The sequence below is a fragment of the Capsicum annuum genome, chromosome 6, assembly GCF_002878395.1.
Source record: "Capsicum annuum cultivar UCD-10X-F1 chromosome 6, UCD10Xv1.1, whole genome shotgun sequence".
Classification (NCBI taxonomy): Eukaryota; Viridiplantae; Streptophyta; class Magnoliopsida; order Solanales; family Solanaceae; genus Capsicum; species Capsicum annuum.
In genome coordinates, this window is record NC_061116.1 from 104,396,526 (window position 1) to 104,408,838 (window position 12,313).

The window sequence follows — 12,313 nt, forward strand, 5'->3', positions numbered from 1 at the left end:
CAAAGTCTACACAAGGGCTAAAGTAAGTTGAGTCTTCAACTCCTGAAAACTCTTCTCACAGAAATTTGACCACTGGAACTTAACTTTTTTTTTGGTCAACCGGGTCATGGGAGATGCAATAGAAGAGAAATCTTCAACAAAACATGGTAGTAGCCTGCTAACCTAAAATACTTCTAATGTCAGATGGGGAGATAGGTCTACGGCAATTTCCTACAGCATCTATTTTTTGGGAATTATCTCTAATACCTTTGGCTAAAATATCATGACCCAGAAAGTCTACAGACCTTAGAAAAAATTCACACTTACTGAATTTGGGGAATAACTGGTGATCTCTATGAGTGTGCAAGACAATTTTAAGGTAATTCGCATGGTCACTCTCATTATGAGAGTACACAAGGATGTCATCTATGAACACTATGACAAACATATCGAGATATTGCTTGAACACTCAATTTTTGAGGTCCATAAAAGTTGTTGGGACATTGGTTATCCCGAAAGACATGAGTAGAAAGTCAAAGGCACTATAGCAGGTTCGAAAAGATATCTTTGGAATATCACATTCCCTCACTTAAAGTTGATGATAGCCGGATCTAAGGTCTATCTTAGAGAAATAACTTGCACCTTGCAACAGATCAAATAGGTCGTCAATTCTCGAAAGAGGATACTTATTTTTGATTGTGACCTTGTTAAGATGACAATACTCAATGCACATACAGAAAGAAACATCTTTTTTCCGCACGAAAAGAATAGGTGCACCCCAAGGAGAAATACTGGGCCTTATGAAGCCTTTGTCTAAAGGATCTTTGAGTTGTTGTTTCAAATCCTTAAGCTCTGTAGGTGCCATACGGTCTAAAGGATCTTTGAGTTGTTGTTTCAAATCCTGAATTCTATCTCTCCATTTGGAGGTACCCCTAGGAGATCTTTTGGAAAAATATTTGGAAACTCGTTAACAATATCGACTGACTGAATAGTTGTAGCCTCAAACTTATTATCTTTGACTCTAACTAGGTGATAGATGCAACCCTTATATATTAGCTTTTTAGCTTTGAGATAGGCAATAAAATTACACTAAGGAGACACCGAAGTCTCGGACCACTCAAAAACTAGCTTATCAGGAAACAGAAACTTGACCACACTGGTACAATAGTTTACAGATGCATAACAAGAACGAAGCTAATCCATACCTAGAGTAAGGTTAAAATCCCCCATGTTTAACACTATCAAATCAGCAAGTATAACTCTATGCAGAATAGTAATAGGACAATCTCTATATACCTATTTAGCAACCTGACTCCCCTACTAGTGTGGAGAGTAGGAAAGGCTCAAGAATCTTTTCAGGACTCATTTTAAAATTCACAGCCACAAGTGGGGTAACATTGGAGAGACTTAACCCGGGGTCCAATAACACATAAACATCAAAACAACAGACACCGAGCTTACTAGTAATAACATTGGGAGAGTCCTTCTGCTCCTGATAGGATGGTAAGGCATAAAATCTATTCTGTTGCTGGCTGCCAGTAGTGCTAGATGAATCCCCCTGAACAGGGGCAGGATGAGGGATAGGAGAAAGTGTACTAATAGTTTGTTCCTGAGGTTGGGCATCTCTGGTCCCCTGCTAGCATGCGGACAATCTCTAAGTCTATGGCCCTGCTTGCCACAACTAAAAAAACCCCTCCAATCTGTGAAACACTCATCGGGATGATCCCTACCACACTTAGCACAAAGAGGATAACGGGGCATGTTACCAACACTGTTCTGCAACATAGGTATTGAATACATAGTCCCTTGCTTCATCATACCTCTAGAAGTGGGAGCACTAGCTGATATTGGAGCTGGGATAGGAGGACATCTCTGAAACTGAGGGCGGTTCCCTCCATGGAACCAAGGCTGACTATACTCATGCTGCTCTGATCTAGCCCTCTTGTTACCCCTCACTCTGTCTCTCTCTCTCTAATCTTATCCACCTTTATCTATTGTATATATATCGTTAACCTAGATAGATCCATATCTGTATACAACGTCGCAGTCCTACACTCTTTCAGCACCAAACTTGAAACACCTAACACAAATTTACTCATACTAGCTGGGTGTCAGAAATCAAATCAGGAGCATACTTGGCCAACTGGTTAAACATCAAGCAGTACTCCTTAAAAGTCATGGAGCCCTGCTTCAAGTTCATAAACTTCTCAATATTTGTAACCCTCATCTCAAGCGAAAATAACTTGTTCATGAATGAATCTTAGAATACCTGCCAAGTCATCAGAGCAACAACCTTACCTCTGCTCTTCCTCCGTGATACAATCGAGTTATATGCTATGTCCTTCAACCTGTAAAATACCAACTCAACACTTTCTTCCTCAGAAACATACATCACCTGTGTGATCTTTCTTACCTCTTCAAGGTACAACATTGGTTCTCACCTGCCTTGGACCCATAAAGCACTGCCAGATTAATCCGCATGAAACCACAGATCCTAGAAACAGCTACATCACTTCCTTACTAATTTTATTGGCCCAAACATTAGGGGTGACTTCTTTGGCTAACGCCTAAAAGGTTGCCTAAAACTCAGCATGAGACATAGTCTTATTCAAAGGATCAACAGGTGAGGGTTACTCATCATCGTGTCTATAGGCATTCGCTCTTTGGAGAGGTATTTTCTAAAATAGGAGGGGATGAATTATTAGATGAGAGGAAAACTGTAGGCATGACAGAATTTGAAAGAAAGAAATAACTTTTCCTAAAACATCTTATAGTCTATTGCTCATAGATATGGCATGCTACACACCGATGATCAAGACTCAACATAATGTGGCTTGTCATACTACCTAAGAAGCCTTTAAAACTTTCGGCTCTTATACCAAGTTTGTAACGACCCAAAACTACCTTCCGAGATGTCACAGGGTGTTTGAAGCTACAAGTAGCCATAAGCTAACCCTTTGAGCCTATCACTTCTCATAATAACTAATTCAAGAAGAAATATACAAAATACTAAAATTATCATATCAAATAAAAGGAAATACGAAGATAATACTCGGTCCAAACGACCACAAAACTGGAAATCTTAACACAACCTCAGTCTGATAACTAGTCTAATAAGGCCTCTATAACTCTATAAACTCGAGAGCGGTTGGGACAGGTCCCTAATTGACCCAAACTGAACTAAAAGTAATAACATAAATTATCAAATACTGAAATATTTGAAGAAAGGTCCTCGAACCATGAGGACTCAGCACTGGGGAGATGTAGACAAAGGTACTTGAATATTACTGATGAGGCTAGGAATGAGCACCTGAATCTACATTATAAGACAATATAACACATAGACGTATATGTGTATTAGCACTTGGGAATGTACTGAGGATATTATGAAACAATATCAATACTCTTTAATCAAATCATGCATGCAAATAGGAATGACTCATATGGCTTGAATAAGTCAAAATGTAAAGCTCATAAATCATGTAGAATGAAGCATGTAACACAAATCTCGTTAGTCATTACACTTTAGTTTTAAAATTTGTGCTCTTCTGTAATTCTCATTACTCATTGGATGAAAGAAGCATTAGACAATACTTCCTACTCATGCATATGTGTCATGAAGAGTAAAACTTCTTTATTGCTCAAGAATTGTAACTCTTTTGAACTCACACACTTGGAACTCAGAGTAATATAACATTAGTTTAAAAACCGGTGCTCAGCTCGTATTAGTAGAGAAAGTTACTTCCTTTATTGGAAAATACTCAAAAGCAATTCATTCACTTTAGAATATATTTCATCTCAAAGCTTCAGGGAAAATATTCTATCTCAATGGAAAATACTTTAGTTTAGGGAAGTTCTGTTATTCGACTTAAACCATGTAAGATACATAGAGTCCAACATCTTGTCCTCCTAAGGAAGAAACCTCTCGTTAGGGAGAGGAATCATACCCTTGCCAAAGAGTATAACCTCGACTCAGTGATCACTTATCTCGACCTCGAGCCCAATCATCTAGGCCTCCAGTACAAAATCTCAAACCTACGGTGGCACGTATTTCTGCGGTAAGAAACCGTGGTAGCATACCCAACTCGGTGCTAAATACTACTCCCTTTAGTTTATCTCGCTCATCTCATGGAAATCCACTTTCAAAATAATCTAGTGGTTCATAAGAATCCACCAATCAAAATTGTAATCTCATGTAGTGAAGTGGATTTCAAAGATCTATGACCATTAGGTCAAAACACTTCTCAGTAATCTCAGAATACTCAAATCAAGGGTGCTTATAGCACAAAAGTTCATAAAACTGCAAGACTCAAGTAGGGCATAATGACCCATAGTTCAACCTCAAGTTAAAACTCATCAAAATGCTTATTACATAGTATATAGATTCATAATCATATAGAAATCAGGAATTTACATAAATATAGCTCATAATCTGAACATACTTATATACTTTAATAGCTCAAACATTTCAACTATTATCTTTTCAAGGATTAAAATCATGGTATTTAGGCCCAGTTGTAATTTCTCAAGAAAACATGTAAAAATCATGCTATTAGACTCTCAATTCATGGGAAACATCAAAATCTTGAAACCAATAACAATGGGTGAAAACCCCCGATTCAATTTCATGTAAAATCTAATAAATTTCAGAAAATTGTTGTTTAAATAAGCCTTTGGTCACAAGGGTAAAAGGATTACCCTTGTTCAAAACTTCACATATCTTAGGCTATCAAATTGGATGAACAAGCTTGATTCAACTCTTCTTCTTACTCTTGAGAGAAGGTTCTGGCAATCCTTGAACTTGGGATCCTAAATATCAACTCAATTTGTAGAATCTATGGTGAGTTCTTGAATTTCTTGGAGAAGGGTTTTAGATTTGATCTTGAGGGAGAAACCCTAGCCTTTGGATGTTTTGGGAGATAATGAGGCTATCAAGTTTGTTTGGAATATATCTGAAGGTTAAGATGGAAAAGACCCAAAAGTTTCTTTTAAGAAGGACTTAAAAATATAGAATAGGGGCTGCTATGGTCGAAGCGATGGTCCGTCACTAGCTTGATGGTCCATCGGGTCGTCCGTCACACACTAGTCAAAAAAACAACATACTGCCTTGGTGTGATGGTCAAAGAGACGGTCCATCACTCAACTTGATGGTCCACTGGATCGTCCGTCAAAACTTGGCTAGGATGAGACCACACTGCCTAAGAGCGACGGTCCATCACAGCCTTGATTATCCATCATTTTGGGCATTGGAATTAGGCTAAAGAATGGAGTTACTGCCTTGGTTGCCATGGGCCGAGCAATGTTCTATCGCAGAATCGATGGTCCGTCGGATCATCAATCACACCGGGGCGGTTTCGATAACTCTCAATAAAATGATCATAACTTCTCACCCTGATACTAGATTTGGATGAAATTTGTATCGTTGGAAAGCTAATTCAATTGTCTATTAAAGAAAAGTCAAATTTCAGAAAATTCTAGATGATTTGAAGACCAATAACTTTGGAAGTAACTTCTCAATCTTTTAGGGCTGGAATTACACGCTCTAAGGCTTAGACTATGAGGGAACTTTGCGGGGTCTTACAATATCTCCCCCTTGGAAACAGTCATCCTTGAATATTTCTAGTTAGACTAGGAACATAGGAAAACAAAGTTCTCATAGCTGAAGCAAGTTGCTAAAATGGGTTCAAAATCTCTCTAAACTCTCAAATGCCTCAGAAATTGCAAGAACTCATGCAAGAACAGAAACATATAGCTAAACTTTAGATAACAAGGGCTGAATTGAGGAAGAATATTACCTTTTGATTGATCTGAACTCGTGAAAAAAGAGGTGTGGGTACTTGGCTCGCATGTCTACTTCTGCTTCCCAAGTAGCGCACTCAACTGACTGGTTCTGCCACAAAACATTGACCATGGGACCCTCTTTGTTCTTTAGTCTACAAATCTGAAAATCTAGGATCTCAACAGAAACCTCATCACGTGATAGACTGTTCTAAATATCAGCACTCTCTAAAGAATCTACAATAATAGAATAACCAATACGTATATTAAGCATGGAGACATGAAAAATAGGATGACCGGCTGACAACTCTACAGGCAACTTAACCTCATACGCTACTTTACTAACATAGGTCAAGACTCTACAGGGTCCAACATAACGGGGACTAAGCTTTCTCTTTTTGCCAAAAAACTTCACCCCTTTCATGGGTAAAATCTTCAAGTACACCAAGTCACACACCTCAAACTCAAGATCTCTTCTCCTAACATATGCATATGACTTTTGATGACTCTAAGCTATCTTTACTCTTTCTCTAATCGACTTAACTTTCTCCATATCTTCAAACCCTGTGTCAAGCCTAATCATGATAGCTTCACCCATTTCAATCCAACTTATGGGTGATCTACATCTCCTACCAGACAAGGCCAAAAATGGTGCAATCTCGATGCTAGCATTGTAACTATTGTTATAGCCAAATTCTACATATGGAAACTACTCACTCTAACTACCTTGGAAATGAAGAGTATACGCCCTTAATATATCCTCTAGACTCTAAATGGTCCTCTCAGCCTGACCATCTGTCTGTTGATGAAAAGTGAAACATAAAAGATCTTGGGTACATGACCTTGCTAAAATGCCCTCCAAAATTGAGAAGTAAATTGAGTACCTCTATCCAAAATGATAGACGAGGGAACTTCTTGTAGCCTGACTAACTCCCGAATATAAAATCTAGCATAATCCTCAGCTGCATAAGATGTATGCATGGGTAAGAACTGTCCAGACTTAGTCAGCCTTTCTACAATAAACCAAAAAGAATCATGATGATGACGTGAGAGAGGTAACCTTGTCACAAAATCCATATTCACCACCTCTCTCTACCCAGTAGGTATACTAAATGATGTATCACACCACCAGGTCTTTGGTGCTCTACCTTAACTTCTTGGCACATTTACACTTTTCTAAAAGATCAGTTATATCCTTCTTCATACCATTACACTAATAGATTTTTTGCAAGTCATAGTACATCTTGGAAGTACCGGGATGAATAGAATACCATGCGCCATGCGCTTCAGCCATAGTCCTCTGCCTCAGATCATCAATACATGGAACGCACAATCTAACCTACAATCTCAACATGCCATCTTCCCCTTGGGAGAAAACCTTTACCTTTTGGTCCTTAATTGCCTCCTTCAGTCTGAACAAACTGTAATCTCTATCTTGCTTCTCCTTCACTTTCGAAACTAAAGAGACTTTGGAACTACTCTAAAAAAATGTACTTCCCTCAGCTGAATCAAGCAACCTAACACTTAATCTAGCCAAAAAATACACATCACGAGCTAACTCTTTCTTACCTTCCTCTACATGAGCAACATTGCCCATAGACAATCTGCTAAGGGCATCCACCACTATATTGGCCTTGACCGGGTGATATAACACACTCATATCATTCTTTTCACAATTCTAACCACCTCCTCTGCCTATGATTCAACTCCCTCTAAGTAAACATATATTGCAGGCTCTAATGATAAGTAAAGACATCAACATGAAGACCATAGAGATAGTGTCTCCAGATTTTCAAAGGAAAGGCCACATAAGCGAACTTAAGATTATGGGTTGGGTAATACTTTTCATGCGGCTTCAACTTTCTAGAAGCATAGGATATAACCTCACCCCATTGCATTAACACATAACCCAAACGAATTCTAGAGGCATAATAATACACCACAAAACCATCTATACCATCAGGCAAAGTCAACACAGCGATTGAAGTAAGTCAAGTCTTCAACTCCTGAAAACTCTTCTCATAGAAATCTGACTACTTGAACTTAATTTTCTTTTGGGTCAACCGGGTTATGGGAGATGCAATAGAAGAGAAACATTCAAGAAAACGACGATAATAGCCTGCTAGACCCAAGGAACTTCTAATGTCAAATGGGGAGGTAGGTCTAGGCCAGTTTCTCATAGCTTCTATCTTTTGGGGATCAACTCTAATAAATTCAGCTAAAACAACATAACCCAGAAAGGCTACAGACCTTAGGCAAAATTCATACTTACTGAATTTAGTGAACAACTGGTGATCTCTAAGAGTTTGCAAGACAATTTTAAGGTGATTTACATGGTCACTCTTATTACGAGAGTACACAAAGATGTCATCTATGAACACTATGACAAACATATAGAGATATTTCTTAAAAACTCGATTCATGAGGTCCATAAAATTTATTGGGGCATTGGTTAGCTCGAAAGACATAACTAAAAACTCAAATTGACCATAGTGGGTTCGTAAGGCTTTCTTTGGAATATCACATTCGCTTACTTTAAGTTGATCATAGCTAGATCTAACATCTCTTGGAGAAATAACTTGCACTTTGCAACTTATCAAACAGGTAATCAATTCTCGAAAGAGGATACTTATTTTTTACTGTGACTTTGTTAATCTTGCAATAGTCAATGCCCATACACGAAGAACCCTCTTTCTTCCATACGAATAGAACAGGTGCGCTTTAAGCAGAAATACTGGGCCTTATTAAACCATTGTCTAAAAGATGATTGAATTGCTCTTTCAACTCCTTAAGCTCTGCAGGAGCCATAGGGTATGGAAAAATAGAAATGGGATAGTTGTCGAAAAGAAGGTCAATACCGAATTCTGTCTCCCCATTAGGAGGTACCCTTGGGAGATCTTCCAGAAAAACATTTGGAAACTCATTACCAATATCGACTAACTGAATAGTTAGAGCCTCAAACTTAGTGTCTTTGACTATAACTAGGTGGTAGATAGAACCCTTAGATATTAGCTCTTTGGATTTGAGATAGGAGATAAAATGAATCTTTGGAGATACCGACCTCCCAGACCACTCCAAAACTAGCTCATCTGGAAACTGAAACTTGACCACACAGGTACGACAGTCTAGAGATGCATAACAACAATGAAGACAATCCATACCCAGAGTAAGGTTAAAATCCAGCATGTCTAACTCTATCAAATCAAAAAGTATGACTCAATGAAGCATACTAATAGGAAAATCTCTATACACTTGTTTAGCAATGACTGACTCCCCTACTGGTGTGGAGACTTGGAAAGGCTCAAGAATCTTATTAGGATTCATTTTAAAATTGAAGCTACAAGTCGGGTCACATAGGAGAGACTTCACCCCGGGTCCAACAACACGTAAACATGAAAACAAAAGATGTGGAGCATACTAGTAACAACATCGGGAGAGTTCTCCTGCTACTGTAGGATGGTAAGGGATAGAATCTATTCTAGCGCTGACCGCCAGTAGTACTAGATGAAACGCCTTAAATAGGGGCTGGACGAGGGACAGAAGATGGTGTACTAGCATTGTGTGCCTGAGGTCGGGCATATCTGGTCCCTTGCCTAGTATGTGGACAATCTCTAAGTATCTGGCCCATCTTTCTATAACCAAAAATACCCCTCAAATCAGTGAAACACTTACAGGGATGATCCCTACCACACTTAGTACAAAGAGGATAACGGGGCCTGTTACTAATACTATTCTGCGACCTAGACATAAAAGACCTACTCCCATGCTTTCACCTACCTCTAGATGTAGGAGCACTAGATGATGAAGGCATTGGGATAGGTGGACATCTCTGATACTGAGGGTGGTTCCCTTCATGGAACCTAGGCTGACGATACTCATGATGCTCCAATCTTGCCCTCTTGTTACCCCTTACTCTATCTCTCTCTCTAATCTTATCCACCTTTAACCACTATCCATGCGTCACTAACCTAGACAGATCTATATCCCTATGTAGCATCACAGTCCCACTCTCTTTCAGCCTTAAACCAGAAACACCTATCACAAATTTACTCATACTAGGTTAGGTATCAAAAATCAAATTAGTAGCATACTTAGCCAACTGGTTCAACTTCAAGCAGCACTCCTTAATAGTCATGGAGCCCTACCTTATGTTCATAAACTCCTCAATCTTTCCTTTTCTCATCTCAAGTTAAAAAAACTTGTCCAAGAATGTATCTTGGAACACCTTCCAAGTCATAGAAGTAGCATTCTCAGCTTTACCCTTCCTCTATGATACAATCGAGTCAAAAGCTTTGTCCTTCAACCTATAAGATACCAAATCAACACTTTCTTCCATAAAAACATGCATCGCTTGTGTGATTTTTCTCACCTACTCAAGGTACTACTGTAGGTCCTTACCTTCCCTAGACCCATACAATCCTGATGGATTCATTCACTTGAAATTATGAATCCTAGAAGAAGTTACATCACCTCCATAATGATTTGCAACTATAGCCTGGTTATTAGCCCGAACATTAGCGGTGATTGCTTGGGCTAACACCTTAAAGGTTGCTCTAAACTCTGCATAAGACAGTCTTATTCAAAGAATCAATAGGTGGGGGTCGCTCATCATGATTTCTGTGGGCATTCTCTTTTTGGAGAGGCATTTTCTGAAATAAGAGAACATAAATTTATAGATGAGAGGGACAACTGAAGGCACGATGGAATCTAAAATAAAGAAACAACTTTTCCTAAAATATCTTTCTGCCTCTTGCTCATAGATGTGGTGCGCTACATACCGCTGATCAAGACACTACTTAAAGGGGCTTCTCAGACTCCCTAAGACTCCTTTTGAAACCTTAGGCTTTGATACCATGTTTGTAACGACCCAAAATCACCTCCCGGGATGTAATACGGTACTTAGGGCTATAAGTAGGCCCAAGCTAACCCTTTAAGCCTATCACTTCTCAAATAACTCATTCAAGATGAAATATAGAGAACACTGGCACTGTCATATCAAATGAAAGAAAATACAAAGATAATAATCGGTCCAATCGACCACAAAACTGGAAATCTCAACAAAACCTCTATCTGATAACTAGTCTGACAATGCCTCTACTACTCTATGAACTCGAGAGCCATTGGGATAGGTCCCCAATGTAATCAAACTGAACTGAAAGTAATAACATAATACACAAATACTGAAATATTTGAAGATAAGTCCACGAATCATAAGGACTCACCACTGGGGAGATGTAGACAAAGGTACTCAAAAATTACTGACGAGGCTTAGAATGAGCACCTGAACCTACATTATAACACTACGTAGCACATAGACGTATAGATAGATCAACACTTGGGAATGTACTATGTATATGGGGGTGTATGCATTTACATAAAACAATATCAATACTCGTTAAACAAATCATGCATAAAAATAAGAATGACTCACATGGCTTGCATAAGTCAAAATGTAAAGCTCATAATCATGTAGAGTGAAGCATATAACACAAATCTTGTGAGTCATTATACTTTACCTTTAAAATTTGTGCTCTCCTTTTATTCTCATTACTCATGGGATGAAGGAAGCTTTAAACAATACTTTTAACTCATGTATATGTCTCATGGAGAGTAAACCTTCTTTATTTCTCAAGAATTATTAACTCATTTGAACTCAAACACTTGGGACTCGGAAGCATATAACTATAGTTTAAAAACTTGTGATCAACTAGTATTAGTAGAGAAAGCTACTTACTTCTTTAGAAAATACTCAAAAGAAATTCGTTCACTTTAGAAAAGATTTCATCTCAAAGCTTTAGGGAAAATATTCCATCTCAATGAAAAATACTTTATCTTAGGGAGATTCTCATAACCGACATAAACCATGCGAGCTACATGGATTCCAACATCTTGTCTTCGTAAGGAAAAAACCTCACATTGGGAAGAGGCAGCATACTCTTGCCAAGGAGTATAACCTCAACTCAGTGATCACTTATCTTGGCATTGGGCCCAATCATCTCTGCCATAGGCTCAAAATCTCAAATCTATGGTGGCATGTAGTTCTGGGGTAAGAAACTGTGGTAGCTTACCCAACTTGGTGCTAAATACTATTCCTTACCTCGCTTATCTCATGGAAATCCACTTTCAAAATAATCTCATGGTTCATAAGAACCTAACAATCAAATTGGTTATATCATATAGTGAAGTGGATTTCAAAGCTCTATGACCATTAGGTCAAAATATTTCTCAATATTCTCCGAATACACAATCAGGGGTGCTTATAGCATAAAAGTTCATAAAATTGCAAGTCTTAAGTAGGGCTTAATGACCAATAATTCAATCTCAAGTTAAAACTCATCAAACTGCATATTAGATAGCATATAGATTCATAAATCTTATAGAAATCTGGAATTTACAGCAATTTATTTCATAATCTCAACATACTCATACACTTCAATATCTCAAATATTTCAACTATTAACCTCTCAAGGATTAAAATTATGGGGTATAGACCCAGCTGCAATTTCTTAAGAAAACATGTAAAATCATGCCCTTAGACTTTCAAGTCATGGGAAAC